General features: G+C 36.9%; 1 protein-coding gene and 1 long non-coding RNA gene across 3 annotated transcripts in view; one reads left to right on the plus strand and one right to left on the minus strand.

The window, feature by feature from the left end:
• KCNH8 (potassium voltage-gated channel subfamily H member 8) overlaps positions 1–22,523 on the plus strand; it is a 180,139-nt gene that overhangs the window by 48,261 nt on the left and 109,355 nt on the right. The gene's annotated exons all lie outside the window — the stretch shown is intronic.
• On the minus strand, positions 11,058–13,614 carry LOC148214597 (uncharacterized). Its single transcript, XR_015797867.1, has 3 exons — positions 13,492–13,614; positions 12,502–12,657; positions 11,058–11,753 (listed from the first exon to the last, which is right to left on the minus strand). It is a non-coding gene; the product is annotated as an uncharacterized LOC148214597 (long non-coding RNA).

Below are 22,523 nucleotides of genomic sequence, written 5' to 3' on the forward strand. Positions count from 1 at the left end.
ATGCAAGGGGGAACAAGGGCTGTTTTTTTTTAAAAGCACACGTTCAAGGAAAGGCTCAGCTTGTAGCCTCAGGACTATATCTGACCCTAAAAAGCCTTAGGTGTAAACCCAGAGCCCTTCCAAAAGTGTAATTTTTAATGATGAAAAATATTATTACAACTATAAGGAATCCTTATTTCATTTTTGTCCTGGTCCCATCCACTTTTTTATATTGACACTGTTTGCTCTGTTAAGTCTTTTAAGACCTGTTATTCCACAATCCTGATTTAGGGCTTTAAAAGTAATCGTTTTCAAACTGCACTCAGAATCTGACTCATCCATGAAAAGAGAGACAATGCAAATGATACAATTAAAAAATATGATCCTGGATCTCGCACCCATCAACATTGGATAGTACAGTAATATTTATATTTAGTGTATTGCTTGGGAGGAAATGATGCCCATTAAAGTCCAAATTTACCAAATTTGTTTCTGGACTTCACCCCATTTGATGGAAAAGACCACTAAATTTAAAACAAAACGAAACAGACTTTGCAAGCTTGTCCATTAAATGGGGCTGATTCCTGAGTTTAGATTTGGTTCATTGTATCTGAAGTCCACTAAATGGAAATCCAATAAATGGAGATTTTACTAATTGAGCAGTTTCCAGAGGTAAACCTAGCAGAGGGTTGAGAAAGGAAACTCATCCTTTTTGGATCAGTGAACTTCGTTGGAACTTTGATAATATATTGTAGTCTGATCAAGATGTTAGTCTATTCATAAAAGGGCTACCATATGAGCTTGGCTAGTCACAAATCATCCAGATTGATGAAGGCAGTGCCTAGCTTACTTATATTAAGGCAAGTGGACCCCTTTCTAAATGAAACATAGAATCTATTATTATTATTAATAATAATAATAATAATAAAATATTTTATATTATCTTATTAAAATATTTTATTATTATTTTCTGAGAATGCCTGTGGGGCCTATTTGCATTCCAGAGCCATAGCCAGAAAAAAAATAGGAGGCTAGTCCTTTGCTTTTTAACACACCAGCTTCCCATATCTTTATTTTTAGCTAAAAGAATCATTTTTTTCAGCAAGGACAAGAATGAAACTTCAAGGGAAGTGTTTATAGGCAAATTGGTGCCTGCAGACACCATGCTGGGAACCCCAGGTATGGAATATTTAAACGAATATAATGCCTAAATTCTGGCTCAGTCAACCTAAACATTTATAGATTATTACCAGAAAACCAACTGTTCTGTATGGAAATTTCCTGAGCAGTTATAACTCAATAATTGATACTGTACAGTTTGGGGATATTGATTTTCCCCTGCTTTCATCAGACACTGATTGCTTTGAGAAAGGTCTTAGCCATGTTTCTTGAGGTGATAGGAACATTTTGCTTCTAAGATCCTGGAGAACTGGTACTAGTTAGAAGAGGCAAAAGGCTAGATCACGGATGCACGAGATTCCCTGGTCCAAAGGCTGCATCAGCCTTTGTATAGCATGTTGGGGGCCACACCACAAAAAAGAATGTCCGCATCAAAAAGATAAAGATGGGACACAGGACAAAATTCAGTTACAGTAATTAAATATTAATAAAAAATAACCTTACATGAGAGAAGTCCTGCTTGGGGTTGAGGAAGGATATGAGAAGACACCAGGATGAGGGAGAGACAAATGGTAATGCCAGGTTTTATTGCAGTGCAGGTAAGAAAATAAACAAATGCAAAGATGGATGTTGAAGATGTCTATATAGAACAATGGCAATAGTAGGAGGTAGCAAACAGGGAAGGAATATGAAAGGTGGTGACACTGGCAATGTGAATTAATGCCAGCAAAATTTTCAATAGAATCTGGGGGAATGTCCAGGGCTACATCTGAGCCCCCATCTAGTCTGGTATGGGTTCAATGGACAAATGGCATGAAGAGAACCAACAGGCAGTTTCTTATATTCCTAAATATAAGTCCATGAAAAACTCAATAGAGTAAGGTATCTTTTTTGCAACCTAGGCTAATGCTGGTATAAAACTGAAGAAGACATTTCTTGCCAGACTAAGCAACTAACTACCCTTGTTCTATTCTGTAGTCTTCGCTGTCTCTTTCAGTTTGCCACTCCTGATCTGGATAGAAATCTACCTTTCTTCAACCATAATGGGCTGAAGGAAGAAAGCCAGAATCTTCTATCTAGATCAGGAGTGGAAAATTTTCCAGGGACCAAGGGCTACAAAGTGAAAAGACATTACAAGTGTGGACAGGATTGTGTGTTTTAAGGATTTCTTTGTTTTTTAATGGTGAGATTTCAGTTTTAGGGCTTGCCCAGTAGTTTTTATGTAACCTTACATCAAAATAGTGAGAAACTGTGCTGTCAGTTTACAGCAATCATGGTCAGAGGCTCTCAGAGCCACCAAATGGTAGTTTGGGGGCCATATAACCTGGGGGCTTCAAATGCCCATCCTTAATTGCAATGTGCCTAGAAAGGAATGCAGTCCCTATGATTCTCATTTAAAGATACGGAATTAAGAAAGCATGTGTGCACATGTGCATACGTGTTAGAGCATCCTGGCTGGGGAATTCTGGGAATTGAAGTCCACATATCTTAAAGTGGCCAAGGTTGAGAAACACCATGTTAGTTACCAGATCTAGGCTGAAAACATTCACACAACAACTGGATGGCAGCAAAGAGAGAACTCTAATTTTGCTACCAGGTTTGTTTATGTATGCAGCCCAGATCTGTAAATTGTGTACATATGCATGTATGTGCACAAACATGTGAAGGGTCTGTCTTTATGCTCTTCTAAACAGAATGGGAAAATATGGGAAAAATAATCTCCAGAAAATTTATACCTCAGAAAATCTTTGAGGTGATTTAATACATCTTTTTTTTTCCAAAGCACATTTCTGTCCACTCGTTAACACACCATGATTCAAAATACATTGCAATGTTGTGGGATGATTTTGTATTCTAAATAGTAATGCCAAAAGTTGTTGTTGTTTTTTCCTAGCCCAGTAATATTAGCTCAAAATCCTGAGCTGGCAAATTCAATTGGGCTTTCAGCGAAGCTCAACCAATAGTTTTCTTCAGGCTGCTTAGTACAAAAAGTAAGAGTAAATTTTCAGTCCCCAGAGAATTTCTTCCCATCTGCAACTGCTAATGGAAACATGCCTCAGAGGCAACACAACACAGCTGGGAATTTAGGCTTCCCTTCTCAAAGAAACCTCTCAGTACAAACCTATTTAGCTGTACACAGCATGTTTGCAAAAGAATCATTGTGCTGTCTACAATGCAAAGGAATTTATGCCAATGCACATGTTGGAAATTACAATGGATTTAGAGGAGGTAGAATCTATGGAGGAACAGTGGTAAGAAAGGGTTGGTTTCACAGAACATTACAAATGCTAATGCTAAGATTGATTGATCGATAGATGCTATTCATCTATCCTCTCAATCCAAACAGACTCTAGGCAGTGTATAGTTATCAAAACATTAAAACAAATTGCAGAATTATATTAACAACAACACAGAAATCAAGAATTACCATTAGCATCTGTGGCTCTGCATTAATCACTGATGGCCTTCTGGAACAGTCAAGATTTAACAAGCTTTGGAAGGCTTTGAGAACAGAAGTGAAAGGGGAGGGGGCAACCTGTTCCAAGGGAAAGGAACTCCAATATAGGACACCTGATTTTGTGCTACCTCCTATTACATCTCCTGATATAAGGACAGAAGGCATTCCCTGGCTACTGGATTATATAAGCAAGCTAACTCTATTAGTCTTTCACAAGATGTGGCTGTTTCCCCAGGCATTTGGGCCAGGTGGATAGATGAGCTGTGTTGTTAATGATGCTTTTTCTGTAAATGGGGTTATTATTTATCCTTGGGCTGGAGGTTATATGTTGTAGGTTTTTCTGTGTTTTAATCCTGGTAAACCACCCAGGGTCCCTTTGTGAGATGGGCAGCTGTATAAATTATCTATCTGTCTATCAGGAAAGGTGGTATTTTAGCTTTCCAGGATTTTAAGGTTAGTGAGCACCATTTTGAATTGGACCTGGAAACTACTGACAATCAGCACTTCTCCTGCATCAGCAATACAACATGACAGTACTGTAACTGTCCAATAAGAATATGCATTTTGATTATGTTGTTTCTGGGTGGTCTTCAGGGGCAGCCCATGTACAGAGAATTACAGCTATAATTTATCGTTCTCAGCACATCCTGTGCTAGATAAGATTATAATGCTATTAGATAAGATTATAATGCTAGCTAAAGATGAGCAAAGGCCCTCTTGACTATGACCTCCCCCTGCTTTTTAAGCAGGAGCGGTGAGTTCCGAAGAAACAGATAGTTCCCTGTAGGGGACCATCCTCAATGAAAGTCAAACTTGGAATTGTCCTGCCATCAGTAGATTTCAAATCAGCAGTCTCTGCATCTTGCTTGGGATGAGTCTGAGCCTATTTTTCCCCAACCAAGCCTTGATAGCCTCCAGGCAAATGTTCAGCATCTGTGGCACCTCCCATTCAGGAGGAGATATACTAACTGTCAAGGAAATAAATACTCTTAAGATGTTGTATGTGTTCATCTAAGAACATAGTTAAAGAATCTATATGTTTTGCTTTTGCTAAATGAATTTATCCCATAAAATGGAGACCAGCCAGTAGAAACTATCACACACTATATGATTACTATTTTGTTTTGAGTATAATAGTAAAAAAATGTTCTGTGGGAAAAACCTGAAGTTCAGAGGGACTCAAAGACTTCCTAACACAAATGCAAGCATGCAATTTAAGCTTTACCTTACTATAATTTGCATAGCACACCTACATATTTTAAATTTCTTTAATGACAAGGCACAGAAATGTATTTGGAAGAGGGTGTGAAGGTGAAAAGTTTATTTCTTTCATGTTCATCTACCCATTGGATAATTTCTTTGCCATGATTAACTAGGAACATTAGTAAAAATATATTCTTTCAAGATAAAATGAAACAAATGGATGGACAAGATCAGAAGGTAGTATGGAAACAAAGTAAGATATTGGGACTACTTAAAAGTAGAAATAAAGATTTTTACACAGCTATCAGTCTCAGGAGTAGAAGGTTTTCCAAGCATTAGGAAAGTGCCATAAGGAACTACCACTGACCAGGGAAGATACGGAAGTGAATCCTTGTGAATGAAATGATTCTAGTCCAAATGTCCTGATACCACAACCAAGAATGAAAAGAAAACAAGTTTGAAGAATATGGATAAAGACTATAGTAGGAGTTAAAGAAGGGGAAAATATGGATAAGGTTTAATCTAGTTATAATTATAAGGTTAGATATAATAAGGCAGAAGTTTATAGATGTATAATTGGGTCAGAAGTAGTGTTAGTTGGAATTGAAAACTCTTTCAGAGCTTCCTGGGAAGAAAAAGACAAGAAAATGATGATTGATCTTCTATTTCAAAATACAGAATTGAAGGTATTAAATTCAAAACTGTTGCCATCCCTAGCCAATCCTCTGACAGATGGAAAAAGAAGAGAAATAAATTAAGTAATGTTTATATTAGGAAAGTTAGAGATAATAAACAGGAGCCACATCATTGCCCAGTGGATGAAGTTGAGAATACAGGAGGAGTGTTTCATTATGTTAAAGAATAGACTTCATAGATTACGGACTTGCAAAGTCACTGCCACCCTGCCTACTTCTGCATGTAACCTGGAAAATACTGAGCTTAGCCATTCAGAGGAAGATTTCATATAGAGAAAGAGGATTTTAAACCACCTATGCTAGGATTTTTTTTTCTTCTGAAAATGTGTGATAGTGTGCAAAATCATATGAATTTCTTCATTGTTTTCAATCAAAATAAACTTGGGAACCTTCCATAATTTGGTAGAAGTAAAGTAGTACCCAAGAAGAAAGATTCAAGATTAGCATTTATTCGTACTATCTTGTTTCTGACCCTGTCTCAAACATTAATTGAGAGTAGTTTAGTAGCACATTTTCATGAAACAAGAAGTCAGGAAGATGGTAATTTCAAACGCAACTGTAACAGTGCAAAATATCAAATTGCAAAATTCTATTTCTGGAAATTAAAGCCTCAGCTGAAAGCCACATTCTTTTAAGGATATACAATTGAATGTTGCAGTCATATGAAAGCTTCATCTAACTAACAAAAAATGCATAAAGTTTTAGATTGTATTCTTAAAATGTACCTAATATAGCTCTCAAGCAAACAAACCAACCCTAGAGATAAACAGGGAGTTTCCAAGGATTGTTTTATGCACACCTCTAGCATACCATAAATGCAGTACCACCTGGAAAATAAGTACCTGAATGTGCATTTTAGAGAAAAGAGTAGTTCAGGTCCTGAACTACTATTATTCAGTGTATAAGTCTAGACTAAAGAATAATAGATCACACATACAACACAAAAATAGCTTATAAACAAGGAAAGGAGAAAATAGCACTATCATGCTGTTATAGTGTAAGTAGAAAAGAAGAAATCATAATTCTTTGTAGTATTTCTAGAACGAATGCTCTATCTTAGAAGCAGATTAGTTCAGTACTGGGAATTAGATTCCTGGAATACCAGTGATCTGTCTTTAAGTAAAGCAGTTTAATTATAATTTGCAGTACCTGTACAAAGCTCCTCTAAATTTCTTCTGAATTTAGGGTTACTCTATGGCCATATTTACCAAGCTTGATCATTATTAGTAAATGTGTCCATGAACAGTTGATAATTTGTCTCCCCTTCTGAACATTAGGAAACTCTCATCTCTAGTTTATATAAGGTAAAGTCTTCCCTGAATTGATGACTATATGTATTCTCCCAAGGCTTTTGTTTGTTTTGACAACAATCTGGAAGTCATTTACTATTGTATTTTTCTGGGATGTGAATTTTTTTCCCAGCTTAATCTCTAGCTCTGGGAGTTCCTGGTGGTTTAACCAGATCTGCTGAGCATTTTTGAGCTCAATCAATGTCAACGAGGGTGGCGACCTGCTATGATGGTTTACATAGGGCTTACTATGTTATACCAAAAAAATGCTGGACACTTCTGACTAAGAGTGTTACTATAAACAAACATAAAATTAGTCATGCAGATTCACCCTGGTTTGTTCCTGGCAGAAATCCCTGGCATTCTGCATTTCCAAACCATGTGGCTTGATGTGTGCATGTGTCTAGCAGTTGGCTGCACAGGATTATTAATATTATTATTATTATTATTCATATTTTAACATTCACTCTGTTTTTGTGCAATGGATCCTTTTATTATATTTATTTCTGCTGGTTTACTCCCTCCTGGTTGAAAATTAGTATTTTCTGCATGCTATGTAATTGTATTTTTTTTTGTAATTGGCTTTATTTTTAAGAATTAGATTGCTTTTAAAATTATTTTCAAGCTGCCCTGTGTTGTGTAAATACAAATAAATAAAAAGTGTGATGGCTTGCCTCATACGTTAGCCTAATGAAACACTATTATAATCAATTGCCAAATGAATTGAATTTCATACTGTTGCAATGAGAGAGAGAGAATGCCCACAGCATTGTCCTTCCCCATCTGCTGGCTTGTTTCAGAACCAGTGCCAGTACCAGATTTATGTAGATCATGGCTAACCACCACCATATGAATCCTTGTATTCCACTAGACCACCTTTCCAGGGTAATCCTGGAGCAGTGGAATTTTTTTACAATTATTGGCAGGCACCCCTCACTAGTGCTGCATATTGTCTCCTGCTTATTATGGTGATGCACAACGTAGGAGCAGAGAACCACCAAATAAAGTAGCTAGCGCTCTCATTGCCTCTTTTACTTGAGAATTTCACATATGAGCCTCATTAAAATCTAAGAATACCCAAGTGCACACATGCATGAATATAAATTCTTTCATATGACTATGTGTCTATTGCTTCACCAATTAATTGATCAATTAAAGCCTATGATTACTTTGATAAGTAAATATAGGATTGCAGCCTAAAATTTATTTAATCCTTTATGAACTAATGATTTCATATGAATATAATCAAGTAAACAGACTTTCATTAGGCTGTATACTCTCCCTTTATTTATTCAAGCTGTATGCTGAATATATATTGAGGGATGCTGGACTGGAAGAAGATGAGTATGGTTTTAAAACTGGAGGAAGAGATAATAATCTGCCTTATGCTGATGACACTACTTTGAAAATAGTGTCATAGCTGGAAATGCAAATGTCTGAAAAGGCTCTAGTAATAAAGGTCAAGGAGCACAGTGAAAAAAATGGGACTCAGATTAAATATAAAAAGGACCAAACTAATGACAACAGATACAGCAACCAGGTTTAGAATTGACAATGAATATATTGAAGTGGTGGATGATTTGTGTTTTTTAGGATCGACTAATCAGTTATAAAGGAATCAATTACAGAGTAGCACTTGGTAGAATAATCATGAAGGCCTTGGAAAAGATATTCAGATGCCAGGATGTCTACACCTACAAAGATCAGAATAGTGCAAGCAATAGTGACACTCTATGGGGGCAAAAGTTGACTTTGAAGAAGCAGGATAGAAAGAGTAATTATTCTTTGGAACTTTGGTGCTGGAGAAATCTCCAGAGAATATTATGGATAGCCAAGAAAGCAAACGGATCATTGAACAAATCAACCCAGAGTTCTCACTTGAGAACCAAATGACCAGACTTAAATTATTAACCTTTGGACACACTATGCAAAGACCTAGCTCTCTGGAAAAGTCTGTAATGCTGGGAAAGGTGGAAGGAAAGAGAAGAAAACTAGCAGCAAGGTGGATGGACTCATTTACAGTGGCAATGGATATACCATTGGAAGACTTGAAAGAGAAAATCTATCATGTGATTACTAAGAGTCAGCACCTACTTGATAGCACATAATTATAAAGATTTAAGTTATGTAACATTTTGCATAAATATGGAGTCGCAAACTGGTTGCTGAATGTGCAGAGTGGTATATTATAGAAGTAAATTATACATGAGCACAAAATAGAATACTTTGATGTCCCGTTGATTATTTAACATAGTAACAGATAAATATATAAGGAATGCTTATGATGGCATTAAAAGTATGTTGGGTGAGGATGTGAACCTTTTTTTTACTTTTGTATGCGAGGATACCATGCTCTCTGCGAAGAACTCAAATCATTTGCAGAGGATATTGGACAGATTGTATGATGCAATCAGGAGTATGGATCTGAAAATGAATGTATCAAAGGCCAAAGTAGTTGTGTTGGTCAGGGAAAAGAGCATGAACAGTTGCAGTTTATATATATAAATACGAACAACTAGAATAAGAAAATACATTTCTGTACATTTATAAAATGTTTACAAATAATAGGGAAACAGATGAGGAAATTGTAAGATATGCCAGTGCTACCAGAAAGGTAGTGGGTAATTTGTGGTCTTCAATAAGTTGAATGCAATGGGGTTGGGCACTTAAATATGTACTGTAAAAGAGTAAGATATAGGGTCAAGAATGAATGAATCCTGAATGAATGTGGCCTGAATATCAACCTGACTGACAGAATGAAAAAAGTAAGTTGAGGTCTTAACAAAAGAAAGACATGAAAATTTAAAGTACAAAAGACAATGTATGAAATGATATATGGAAATGGTAGAAAGAGTGATAATTTTTAAGGATGGAAAATATAGTGAATGCTGCTGTTATAAACTACTTTTCACTATGTTTCCTTTCCTTTTTCTTGTCTCTTTTTCTTTGCCTGTTTTTAGTCCGTTTCTGAGCATCTTTTAGTCTTTTTTATGCATAGTGGTATTTATTCCAAAAGGGAATAGCATGCTACAGTAGGTATGTATGTATGTAAGAATTTTATTTTACTATATGTACTGTATATTTTACACTTTGGGCAGTGTTTTCTTGGATGCTAATATTTATAACATTTGTTTCAATTCCATTCTTACTAAAATACTTCCAACATGATCTCACTTCCCAAATCACTTCATCATTTGCATTTTTAATTCCATTAACTCTGCTGGAGGCTCCTTGTGTTGCCCTCTTCACCCTCTTTCAAAATAATTGTTTTATTTCCATCAAACCCATTGTTCATTTTCTTTGCCTCTTCTAATTTTAACTATTCCTTGATGTATTTGAGTGCATTCTTTGCAATGACCATTTTCTCCATTTGCACATTATAATACCTTTATCTCATCCTCATTTTTGCAGATCTCATTATTCATGAGTTCATTCATTATCTTATATGCATTTTTTCTGATCCACAGCTTCTTTCACTTCATCATTCTCCAAGCATCCTCCTCCTCCTCCTCCTCCTCCTCCTCCTCCTCCTCCTCCTCCTCCTCCTCCTCCTCCTCCTTTTTGCTTTCCTTAATGCATCTCCACATATTTCTGTGACACTTCACATCCTCTTTCTATGCATTCATTTTCCTTTCATCATATTGGCAAATTCATCTATTTTCTAATTTTTTTTTCACATGGGATTCATACTTGCTTTCCCTGCACTCATTCTACTTTCATTCTAGTTTCTTTCAATACTTTCTTTTTCTTCTATGTCTATTTTCCCCAAGTTACCCAAGTCTTTATCAAATAAGGGCCTGTCCCACTTTCCAAACTTCTTGCTCTTGTGTCCTCTAATTCTCTCAATATTTCATCATAAACAATCAGCTCAGTCATGATTTTAGACTGATATTCATCCATTTGTGCTGTGTATACAGTATATGTATGTATTCTTAAACCACATAGTCAAAGCAGACTTTTCTAAAAAGATACTTATCAGTCACCACCCTTAATAATCCTCCCATCTTGAAATGGCCCAATGACTTTTTTGTGCTCTCTTATCTTGTTACTACCCACCCATTTTTACCTCTAAATTGCATTCTTTCAGTGTGTTGCATAATTCTTATCCAAACATGTATCTTTTCTTCCACTATCACCTTTCACTGGAGCATACCATGCAACTAGCACCAACTTGTGTATTTCTACTTTCATTTGCACCCACAATAACCTAGATAACACTAATTCATATTTTCTGAAATACTTTTAATGATTTCATACATAATTTAACTTACAATTTCACTGTTTTCATCAACATCACTCCAAAGATCAGTTCACCTTCATTTAGATAAATAAATTCCTCCCTTTCTCTTAGTTTCACTAACCCACAATACAGTGTATTCATTCTTGAATTCAGTTTCATTCATTAACTCGTGCTCTTTATGAATTACTCATCCTATTGGCCAAGTTGTAATCTTCCTTATGTCATGATCATCCCAGATGGGCCCAAAGATATTAGCCTCTGCCATCTATAATAGTTTAATCAATCAAGGGGTGTGTGTGCATACACACACACACACACAAAGATAAGATGTAGGATAGTTTACCAGGTAGATGTTTCCTGGAACTAGATGCTTATTTCTTAAGGGAAAGTGTTTTTTGATGGCTGCAGAGGATTCACATAGGACATTTCAATTTTTCTTGTTCTGTTAGAGTCTATCTTATAAAAATCTGTTCACACAAGTCTACCTTACAAAGACCTTTCAGGATGCATACCCAAAACTAGAAGAAACTTAATAACAAAGAATTAACATTAACATTAATTTACCCAGATTAATTTACATCTGGGTAAAGGTATAAAATTGGACTGTATAAAAGTCAGTAGATTGCAAATGCAACAATATGTGCCTTGATGGAAGTAGACTGTAGAGGGCAGTTTTCTACTATTAACATGCTGTGCAAACTAATTTTTCTTCCTTGACTTTGCTTCAGCGGCTTATTTTTGAACAGAATCTTCTGGAGAAAAAGCTCCCTCTATAGGAAAGTAAAGAATTGTAAGATTAAAAACTATTATCAGATTTTTTTTTTTTATAAAATATTGTTTTAAAGTATGGACTAATTTTTTTTAAAGTAAAATGTTCATTTCAGTACAAATCCATTCTTTTAAAAGCTATGCAATCAAGGGTGTTGTATTTCCAAGAGATATTCATTATATTTAATTAAAAATTATTGCATTATACACAACTAATTTATCAATAAGCTTTTTAAAAAAAATCAGTATTTTTCATACCTTCCTTATTTTGTTGCTGTGAAACAAACAAATAACTCATTGCTGCAACAATCACCCTTACACTCAATCCTAGGTCTTAGGTCTTGAATGTGTTATACAATGATTCATTATAAACATCCATCTGCACTACAGATGCTCTAGCATGATAGATTCCTATTTCTTGGGTTGGCATTTGTGCATCTAATCCAAAGGGAACATATAGCCTGCTTATATTTTACAGTCAGATAGTTTTTCTTTAGAACTGTTGTAGCAATGCAGCCCTGTATCTCAGCCACTTCTTGGACTTCGGGTGATAGATGGGAATAGATGATCTTCCAAACTGCCATCTGGATATGTGTTAAGGTTATGTTCAGACATAGAATGCATGCAGTTGCAAACTGTCCCACTATAAACTCTGGGGTTTGTCAGAGGAAAAAATCATCGCCATTAACTTTCCTCCATTTGAGCCAAAGCTGAATGCTGATTCTTACTTACAAAGAGCTTCCTCCTTACCTCTATTGATTGTTGCCGAGTGCAGAGGTTGTGGTAAATTTCCATGAATATACTTTATAATTTCTGCACTACCAAAACTCCCAAATGTACCACTGTTGTAGTCTTAACTATAGGAAGCTGAAGCAGTGGTTTCCATAATAGAGTTGGGATTTCTGCCTGCAAAGATTTCATAATGGATTGTATGAACACCACAACATGAAAGGATAACATCACCAAATAATTTTAGTAACATTAGTTTTGCATGGTATATTTTTCACTTGAATGAAAATTCATGTTGTATTTGGAAGAATTGCACTGGTATTTACTAATATTATTACTACTGCCAAATATTTATGTAAGGCACTTGGAATGCTCAAAGTTCATCCTTCCAGTAACATTAGCAATTATTGGAGCTTCAACCTCATGAAAGATCATTTCTATATCCATCCATCCATCCATCCATCCATCCATCCATCCATCCATCCATCCAATGTATATGGCCGCCTATCTCAAGTTCATGACTCTGGATGACTAACAGTGTTAAAAATATAAAAGCAGAAAACAAAACAATATGTATAAAACAGCAGCTGGGGTTTAAAAAGACCCATCAATCACAATTAACATAGCCAATGCATGGACTCAGCCTCACTTCCTGATCCCAGGTCCAGTGACATATGCATTTTAGGTGATAAATGCATTAATCATATGTATTTTAGTTGATTAATCCATTAATTCAATTTTCATATCACTAAAATATTTTGAAACAAGATGTATAATATAATTGTTTTTGAATGATGCGCATTAGTCCCTTAAAAGACACATTTCTCCTTCAGGTGGCAGAAGGGAAAATGCTTCTTTTTAGATAGTGCCAACAATCTCCTATTTGCATAAGCCAGCACTGGGGAACTTCCCACCCTCCAAATGATATTGTATACCAGTTCCAATCTGATCTAGCCCAAGTGGCTTTGTCAGAAAACATATTAGAAAAAGACAATGAATCACCCAACTTACCTGAACCAAGCAGAATGCACACTAAAAGGACAAGTCCTTAGCCAACTTGGTTACATCAGCCATAGCTGAGATATCACAGTTTCTTAGAAGAAAGTATGTCCCTGCGCATGTTTCTTTACCTAGCAGTCCTACAAGTCTCTTAAGGCAAGATAAGAGGGAAGCACACCTCTGAAGGGATAAACACCCTGCCAGAAAGGATCCTCCCCTTGTTATCTCTGCATGCAGATTTTGCTAAAGACATGTGTCAGTCACGTTCATAAAAATAACTGCTGCACAGTCTCTAGGAGAGACACAGAAGGAGAGAAGCACACACAGAAATGTGATAGCTTCTCCCCTCCCATGTCGGTGTTCATTTGGATAAGATCTAATGGTTAAGGCACCAGGCTAGAAACCAGGAGCCTGTGAGTTCTAGTCCCACCTTAGGCATGAAAGCCAGCTGGGTGACTTTGAGCCAATCCCTCTCTCTCAGCCCAACTCACCTCACAGGGTGGTTGTTGTGGGGAAAATAGGAGAAGGAAGGATTAAGTATGTTTGCCATCTTGAGTTATTCATAAAAATAATAAAGGCAGGATAAAAATCTAAAAAAAAAATGGTGTAGGATTAGACTGAAAAGTTAAAGGCTTACAATTTATGTATGAAATTATTAAAGACTTCTTACAGCAATTATCTCAATATTTTTTAGTGATTTTCATCCTTTTTGTTACAGTCTCTCTGAAGAAGTAAAAGTTACCTATTTCTTTCAGATAAACTTTGTCCCATGAACACTCTTCAGTAGGGATAGTGAATAATTCCCATAATGAAACAAATAGCAACAGCTCATCAGATCCCATAGTAAGCCTCTCACATGAACTAAATTGCTTGCTGTGAGGATACTCCACAGAATACCTTGTGCCCTAAGGAAAAAACCACCAAGTGACCCTTTTGGTGGAGTATATTGTTGTCCCTTGAACATGATAGACTTGGTCAAGAGAGCTAGAGCTTCCAGATCAACGCTGTAAGTAGCTGTTTGAAAAAAATCATGGTCTGACAAATTAGATCACCTTTAATTAGTTAATTAAAGTTTGATCAACCAGTTGAAGATTAATATTACCATCCTTAAATTGTACTTGGGAGACAGAGAGTAAGTCATAATGGCTTATTACAAAACTTCATCAAGATTCCAAGGCAGAAGTGTAACTCAAATGACAGATTTTGTGATTAGTAGGTCAGCCTCTTCAGGGAAGAATATTAGCTTGGCATGGTGAAAAATTGATATGGTAACTCCAGCGTATCGAAAAAGGTAATTGGGGATGTGGTCCCAGGTGAAAAACAGTGAATCTTTTGCAAGCAGATTTATGAGGAGAGGTATGGGGGCCATCTTGCATATGTTACGTGGCAGAAAAGAGTTAACCTGATCTAGAGAGGAAAGGTTTTCAGTTTTCTTTGAACAAGTCCTAGCTTATTTCTGGGTTGGTTTGTTGACCTATTATTGATTCTTTGGAGAACTGCTTTGATTAAAGACAGTGTTTCCCTGCCTCATCCTGAAGAATGCTTTCTTTCCGTCTCCTGCTGAGGTCAGTCAATCTCCTCCCAACAGGACTCCCACGCACGTTGACTTGTTTCCCTGAAAAACAACACCGCAGAAACAGTGCTTTTTAAACCCATTAAATGGCAAGTTTTCTGCACCCACTACTGAACAATAGAGACAGCAAGAAATGTTATTTTGCTGTTGATTGGTGTCCAAGGATATAAAATTGTCATGGGCTTGTTTGAATGTTAAGGATGACCTCTCATTATGAGTCAGCACATAACTTATGAAAGAGTTGAGAATCTTCAAGCTTCCATTGCTTCCCTTTAATGTTGATGAAAGTTTGAAGAAAGATTTGGTTGGCCTCTTTTCCAACAGTCATTTCCTGTCTATTCCTATCTCTGTAGCTCTATTAAAGCTTAAAACTATCCTGGCTAGGAAGTCTATACCATTGCTGGATTCACATAATGTGCTAAGTCATAATGTATTTCTTGGTTTGGGCTTAGCATGCTGTATAAACAGCCATTGTGGCTTTGCCGATAATTAAGATTAAAAGAGCCAGTTTGGTGTAGTGGTTAAGGCATCAGGCCAGCTGGGTGACCTTGGACAAGTCACTCTCTCTCAGCCCTAGGAAGCAGGCAATGGCAAACCATTTCTGAAATCTTGCCAAGAAAACTGCAGGGACTTGTCCAGGCAGTTGTCAGGAGTCAACACTGACTTGAAGGCCCATACACACAAGATTAAAACAAGGCATGGCTTAAAATTCTGGGTATCTCTAACAAATTCTTCCTACAATTTTGGTTTAATACTGCAACTCACAAAGAAAAAGATAAAAAGGTACTGTACCTTTTCCTATGGTAACATGCCCTAACTTGATCACCCTTCATTGTGTAGACTTCAACTCTCAGAATTTCCCAGCCAGGGTCACTATAATTGAGTGTTTGGGGGGTTGAAGACTGTATATTTAGAGGTTGCCTATGCTGGAGAAGTCTCTAAGCCACATTCTGAGCAAAGGAATGCAACATATGTGGTATGGAAGAGACATGTTAGGGGAAGGCCCCATGAATTTAGGGAGTAGAGATCTGAAGGAAATAACCTAATTCCTGAAAGGTAGAATTCTAATATAAAAACTGTAGGAACTTTGGGGCAACGATCTATGTTTCAGTTCTCTGAACAAAAAAGTTGTGCTCTTTTATGATCCCCCAAAAAATCAGGAGAAGTCTGGTAGCACTTTTTCCAATGAACAGATTTTAATCATTTCATCAAATGCATAGAATAGCTAGACTGATGTAGGATTTACTATAAATTGGGTGAGGTGGAAGACAGGTTGGTTATGCAGATGCAGGTTATGTGGGAGACAGATCAGAAGGCCATATATATCAATTAACAATTGTAATGTGTTAAACCCATTGTGTTTGTTGAGCCATCTGAGATTGCCTGAAACTTTTTGATGTACATGAGTTCAGCAAGTTCTTGCTCAGCGATACTGTTAAAAGTCCTGTTTTTCCAAAACGGTCATTTTGAGCTCTTTCTGCTGACCCCTGTTGCTTTGGATGTGTGCCCTAAGAAGCACAGTACACGCTGCATACACTCTAGTCTGGGTCAGCCCTTTAATAGCAGCTTCACCCTGGCTCGTATGACCAAGGTGAGTGGGGAGAACATAGGCCCACTATCAAAATGCCTGTGTCATAAGAATGCACTGGGAGAATTCCTTTGTTCCTTCACAGTCCTTGGCCAGATCCAACCCATTTTTGAATTTGATCTTTCTTTTGTTGGCTATACATACCACGCCTCATTTGGTCCCATTCCGTTCTGTTTTCAGAGACTTATCCTACTTATGCACAGATAGACAGAGTCCCAAGCACTTTTATATAATTTATTTCCAATATTCCATTGGCTTTGAAAGAATAACAATGAGTAAGGAAAAAATACAGACTTAGTGCTTTAATGCCAGTGGATCATAAATGGATCTTGCAAATAATTTTAATTTTAATTTTCAGTACAGAGGCTATCTGACTCCACCTGCTTCTGGGTGACTTATAGTTTTAAAAGCAAGAACAATAACAAAGAAGCAAACCATTAGCCTAGTTTTCAGCACCACTTTGAGCATCATCAGGGTAGGAGCCATATGATTTCCTGCATATGGAGGAACAACTTTTCTCGCATTCCTGTAAGTTGGAAATAGCTGTTCCACAAACAGAAGTTACAAGGTGTAGTACTTGCCAATATATTTGCAGATTTTTCCTTTTTTAAAAAAAGTAGATACTTTTTGTGAAATGTAAGAAAAACCAAAATAATAATAACAATAATGGCAATGGTACAAATAGAAAACATATTAATTGGAAATACACTGAAACATGTGATCTTAAGAAGAAGCACAGATAGTTTCAGTAACCATATTCAATATTTATATGCAATATTTATTATACAGCTGAATTTGTCCTGTTTTGTGGAGATTTTTTAACATCAGTGCTGTTACTGTTTCACACAATTTTAAATACCATTGATATAAAAACACATATCCTTTGGTTTTCCAATGCTTTGTAATGACAAAGCTGCTGATAATAAAAAAATGGACATCTCATATTGCATTAATTTATAATTTCAGGTGGTCCTCATTCAGCGACCATTCAAACTTGCAACAGCACTGAACAAGTGGTACTTAAGACTGGTCCCCAAAGTTCCAGCCGTCGCAGCACCGCTGTGGCCATGTGATTGCAATCTGGGAGCTTGGCAACCAGCTCAGATTTCTGACCATTGCAGCGTCCCGTGGTCATGTGATCACAATTTGCGACCTTCCCTGCTGGCTTTCCACAAGCAAAGTCAGTAAGGAAGCCAGCAGGAAATCAGAAGCCAATCAAGTTGCTGCAAAATTCCTTTTGCAAATGATATTCAATAGTCACAAGTCATTAAATTCTATAAAATCTTCTTTCTTCCCATTCTTTCTATCCTCTTGCTTTAAAAAGTGAATGATCAAGGCCATTTTTGTATTCTATTGTGTCTCTTACAGAAATGTATACACACAAACTATGATGCTACTATAATTTGCAACACATAAGCATGATTTTTCTGTCCCATCCCTTTTTTGCCACAGTTACCAAGAATAGGAACTGGAAGGACAAAGGAGAAAGCACACGTACTCTAGGAAAGTTTCTTAAATGGCTCCTAATTAGATTTCAGACATTAAACATTTGCATCTTAAAGTAGTCACACCAAAAATATTGTGCATTTAAATAAAACAGTTGATGTTCAGCTGAGGATAGATGGACAATTAAATCAATTTTAGAAATCACAGTGATGGGGTCTGCATTCATTAAAAAATTAAAAAGGGAAAGAATAGGCTTACAGTTTTACATGCTTCTATTATATTTTGCATAAATTCAAGTATATTTTAGGACCAATAATAGAGATTGTTTTAATAACTCATAGAATGGTGATAAGTAAGAGTTAGCTACATTTTATTGACTCATTTATTTTTAAATAGAGTTGAAGTCTTATATGTATAGAATCTCAGGAATTAATGGTATATTCAACAAAATATGATTTGGTAACTTTGGCATTAAAAAATTGCAAGCTTTAATCCAAACAATTGAAGAAGTTGTTAGAGAGATACAGTACATGCAAACAGAAAGATACACATATACTCATGCACATCTTTAAACATAATCAAATTTTGCAGTTAATTCCTGTTTCTGAAAAAAAAAACTTACTTTCAGTAAATCCTATTAAACCTACTGTCAGGTCTACAATGTCCAAATCCCAATCCAGAGGAATTCTCATGAAACCAGGCCTGGTTCAGATAAAATCTCCTTTATGGAGATTTTGGGCGGTTGTTTGGGCGACTGCTTCTCCTGCTCCTCTGAAGCCATTGTAGTTTGCTGGAGTTTCCTCGATGAGTTGTGCCCTCGGGTAAAGTCCAGTATTCAGGCAGTTTTAGCAAAATGTCAAGTCTACAATGTCCAAATCCCAATCCAGAAGAATTCTCATGAAACCAGGCCTGGTTCAGATAAAATCTCCTTTATTGGATGGTACATGCAGCACTAAGCAAAGCATTGCTAAAACTAAAGCCCGCGTAACTTTCCCTCTACTTTTACCCCCTCTACTCCCCCTTTTTCTTTGGCGCCAGATTTCTTTCTCACCGAGTCGTGGCCTTGTGAATTTCTCACCCTGATAACACCTCTGCTTCCCTGCCTTCAAGATGACACTGGTTCTGTCTTCTTTCAGTCCCCCCGCCCCCCTTGTTACAAATGGCAGAAGCAAAGAAGCAAACCCAGCATTTATTATCCCCAATAAATCAGTCCTCTTTTGGCTATTCCTTGAATTGCTGCAGGTTCTGACACCTACTGGCATTTCCATCCAAGTAGACATGCTTAAGAATTTTTTTTTTTAAATGATTGCGCATATATTCCATCTTTCCTTGAGGAGTTCAAAGCAGGATGCATGTTTCTTCCCCCTTCCATTTATCCTCAGATCAACTTCCTGAGATAGTTTAAGATGTCTGAGAAGTAGTGACTACCTTAAATTAACAAGCAGGTTTCATAGTTCCGTGGAGATTTGATCCTGAGTTTCTTAAGTTACATGTATCACAATCCCACTTTTGTTGCCTAGTACCAATGGATATGGATATCAAATTTGAAGGGACTCTCCAGAATGCTCAAGGTTCTAGACTCCATCCCATGAATTGACCATCATCTACTCTTGTCACATGACCACCATCTTTGAATGGAACCTAGACTTATGTACCAACAAGTGTGTGTGTGTGAAAACTGGCTATTTGATTTAATGATCAAACTCTGAAGTTGCAGGCAGTTTTAATGCTAGGATGGGGCTCAATGATGAGTCTCCAGCATCATAATATCTCATGTCAACCATGCCAGCCCCTTAAAAATCTAAAGATAAAAATATGGGGATTGGGAGGATGGACATTGTTCCAACTGGTGGTGAAATTTGGTCTGCAAGTTCTAAATGGATCTACTCCAGGTGATATAGAAGGAGAACTTACCTTTGGGGGCATTAGAGGGGCCTCTGTTTCAGATTATATGTTAATCTCTAATCATTTTGCCCTCATTGTATAGATTTTAGTATTGTCTTTCATCCCAATAAGGACCACCTTCCCACTAATGAGCTCTTTTTTGGGCTGTGTGTGTGTGTGTGGGAATGCTATTGAGCAAAGGCAACCTCCACAAATTCAGGCCTATCCTTCAACTGACAGATACGATCAGCCAGTTGTTAGCCGCTGCTTTCCAATTCTTTGAATCATCACAGGTCAACCATTTGAAACCAATTATTGCCATAACCTACAATACTCATGAAACTTTTACCATTTCCCAGAAAATTATTAGGACTGTTTAAAATCTAACCACTTTCCCTTTTACTATAACCAGGCCTGGTGACATAACCGGGTCTTGAGGGACTTCCAGAATAATAACAGGGATGAAGTAACCTGTTTTGAGGAATAAAATGTTCCATAGGGCAGGCACCACTCCTGGGACCCACCAAGTGTAGGTCCCTGGCCAATGGTACCTGCAGCATACCTTCTCTGCCAGAACTAATGGGATGGGCTGATGTAATCAGAGAGGGGCAGTCCCTCAGATAACCCAGTCCCATACCATGAGGGGCTTTAAAACCAGCACCTTGAATTAGACCCGGAAGCAGACTGGCAGCCAATATAGCTCGTGGAGCAGAGATGTAATATATGCTGTTCTGGGTGAACACATAACTGCCTGTGCCGTTGCATTCTGTACTAGTTGAAGTTTCCGGATACACTTCAAGGGCAGCCCCATGTAGAGCGCATTACAGCAGTCCAATCTGGAGGTGACTAGGGCATGAGAGACAGCAGTAGAGCTTCCCAATCTAGGAACGGGCACAGCTAATGCACAAACCAAAGCTGTGCAAAGGCCCTCCTAGTTACAACTGCCACCTGCTTTTCAAACCTTGTGTTATTAGAGCGGTATGAGTGAAGCATGCATTGAAATTTAGGAGCAGGTCTAAGTGTGTGCATGTGCGTGTTTGTGTGTGTGTGTGTGTATCCTATTTTAGAACTTAAGTTTGTATATGCATGCCTTAACATCAGTAGAAATATGGCTTAGAGGAAAAGAAATAGAAAATCCAAGGAGGTAGAATCAATGTTGAGTTGGGAATTGAGAGAAATGTTTCACTCTTTCCATATTAGCTGCAATTGTGAAAAAAATCTATACCCACATGAATCTATTCTTACTCTGAATAATTAGGCTAGTACAAAGTTTCAGGATGCCCCCTCTTAAAGCACTCTTGGAGGAAAAGCAGTGTTTGTCAGAATCATGGCCATCATGACCCTTTTCCTGCTTATCGATCTTAATGGCAATCCACTTCCATAAGTGCATAAAATTACATGTATATAAGAGTGATAGTGAAGTTCTAGCACATACTTTTTAACATTAAACCAATCTTTTCATCTTGGTACCCTCTATACAGGTGGCCTAATGCAAAACTTCCCCAGCCAGCATGGTAGCTGAAGTTCATAACTGATGGTATCATCACTGGGCAAAGTTGTATTGTAAGCAGTGGTGTGATATCTGGTGCAAGTACCCAAGTCATGGCGTTTGCATTATGACATCATAATACATGTGTTGTCATTCCTTTCCCTCACCCTACTGATGCCCGTAATAACACTATGGTGACTGGGGTGAAAGGGAAAGATTTTATGGGAAAGGTTGGCTCAGAAGTGATACAGAAACACAACAATTGACCATATTTTTCTAAAGTAACCAAGTGTATTTGCACATGGATACCTATGTTTTTATATCCTCTGGGTTGACTTTTATTTTATTAAATAAATACCTTGAATATCTTAGATGCAAATCTTTCCTTCTTTTGTGGTTTAATATCTTATCCTATGAATATGAACAGAGTTTAGAAGAATTTGCAGGCAAGTTTTCTTTGATGACTTTATTTGTAGCAGAAAAACAGGTACAGCTACACAGGTGTAAGAAAAGGCCACTAAAAGTTTTAATCAATTTCTGTACTATAGCAGAGTAATGACATTGCTAGCAACAAAACTATCTGTCAGAGTTTGGAAACTGACATTAAATCAAATTTCAGAATGTTTTAAACAAGTTCAGTGTCAAATACATATTGTCAAATATGCTACTTTTCTTAGCTGTAAAAGAATTATTATCCACAACTAAAAGTTAAAGCAAATTGTCCCAGCTTCCATTTGTAAAACAACTGTTACAGTACACTCACACTCTACAGTTGTGAGAAACATATTTAACAGCTGTATTAAAAAATTGCATCCTCCATCTATAGCTAAAGAAGGGAAAATTATACATCCATTTATCAATAATTAACAACTGTAAAACAGTGTTACAATTTACCAACTGTTAGCAACTGTGGAACAAAACAATGTAATTACTTAAAAGTTGTATAGAAATGTGATACTTTACGTACAACTTATATTTAAAAAAGAACTGAACTTTTATGATAAAACAGGGCTGAGCATGAATGAAGTATTCATTACAAAGATATTAACACTTTGTTTTGATAA

The sequence above is a fragment of the Python bivittatus genome, unplaced genomic scaffold (assembly GCF_059951505.1).
Source record: "Python bivittatus isolate LINGU-HERP-01145 unplaced genomic scaffold, Pbiv_v1 ctg000610_np1212, whole genome shotgun sequence".
NCBI lineage: Eukaryota > Metazoa > Chordata > Lepidosauria > Squamata > Pythonidae > Python > Python bivittatus.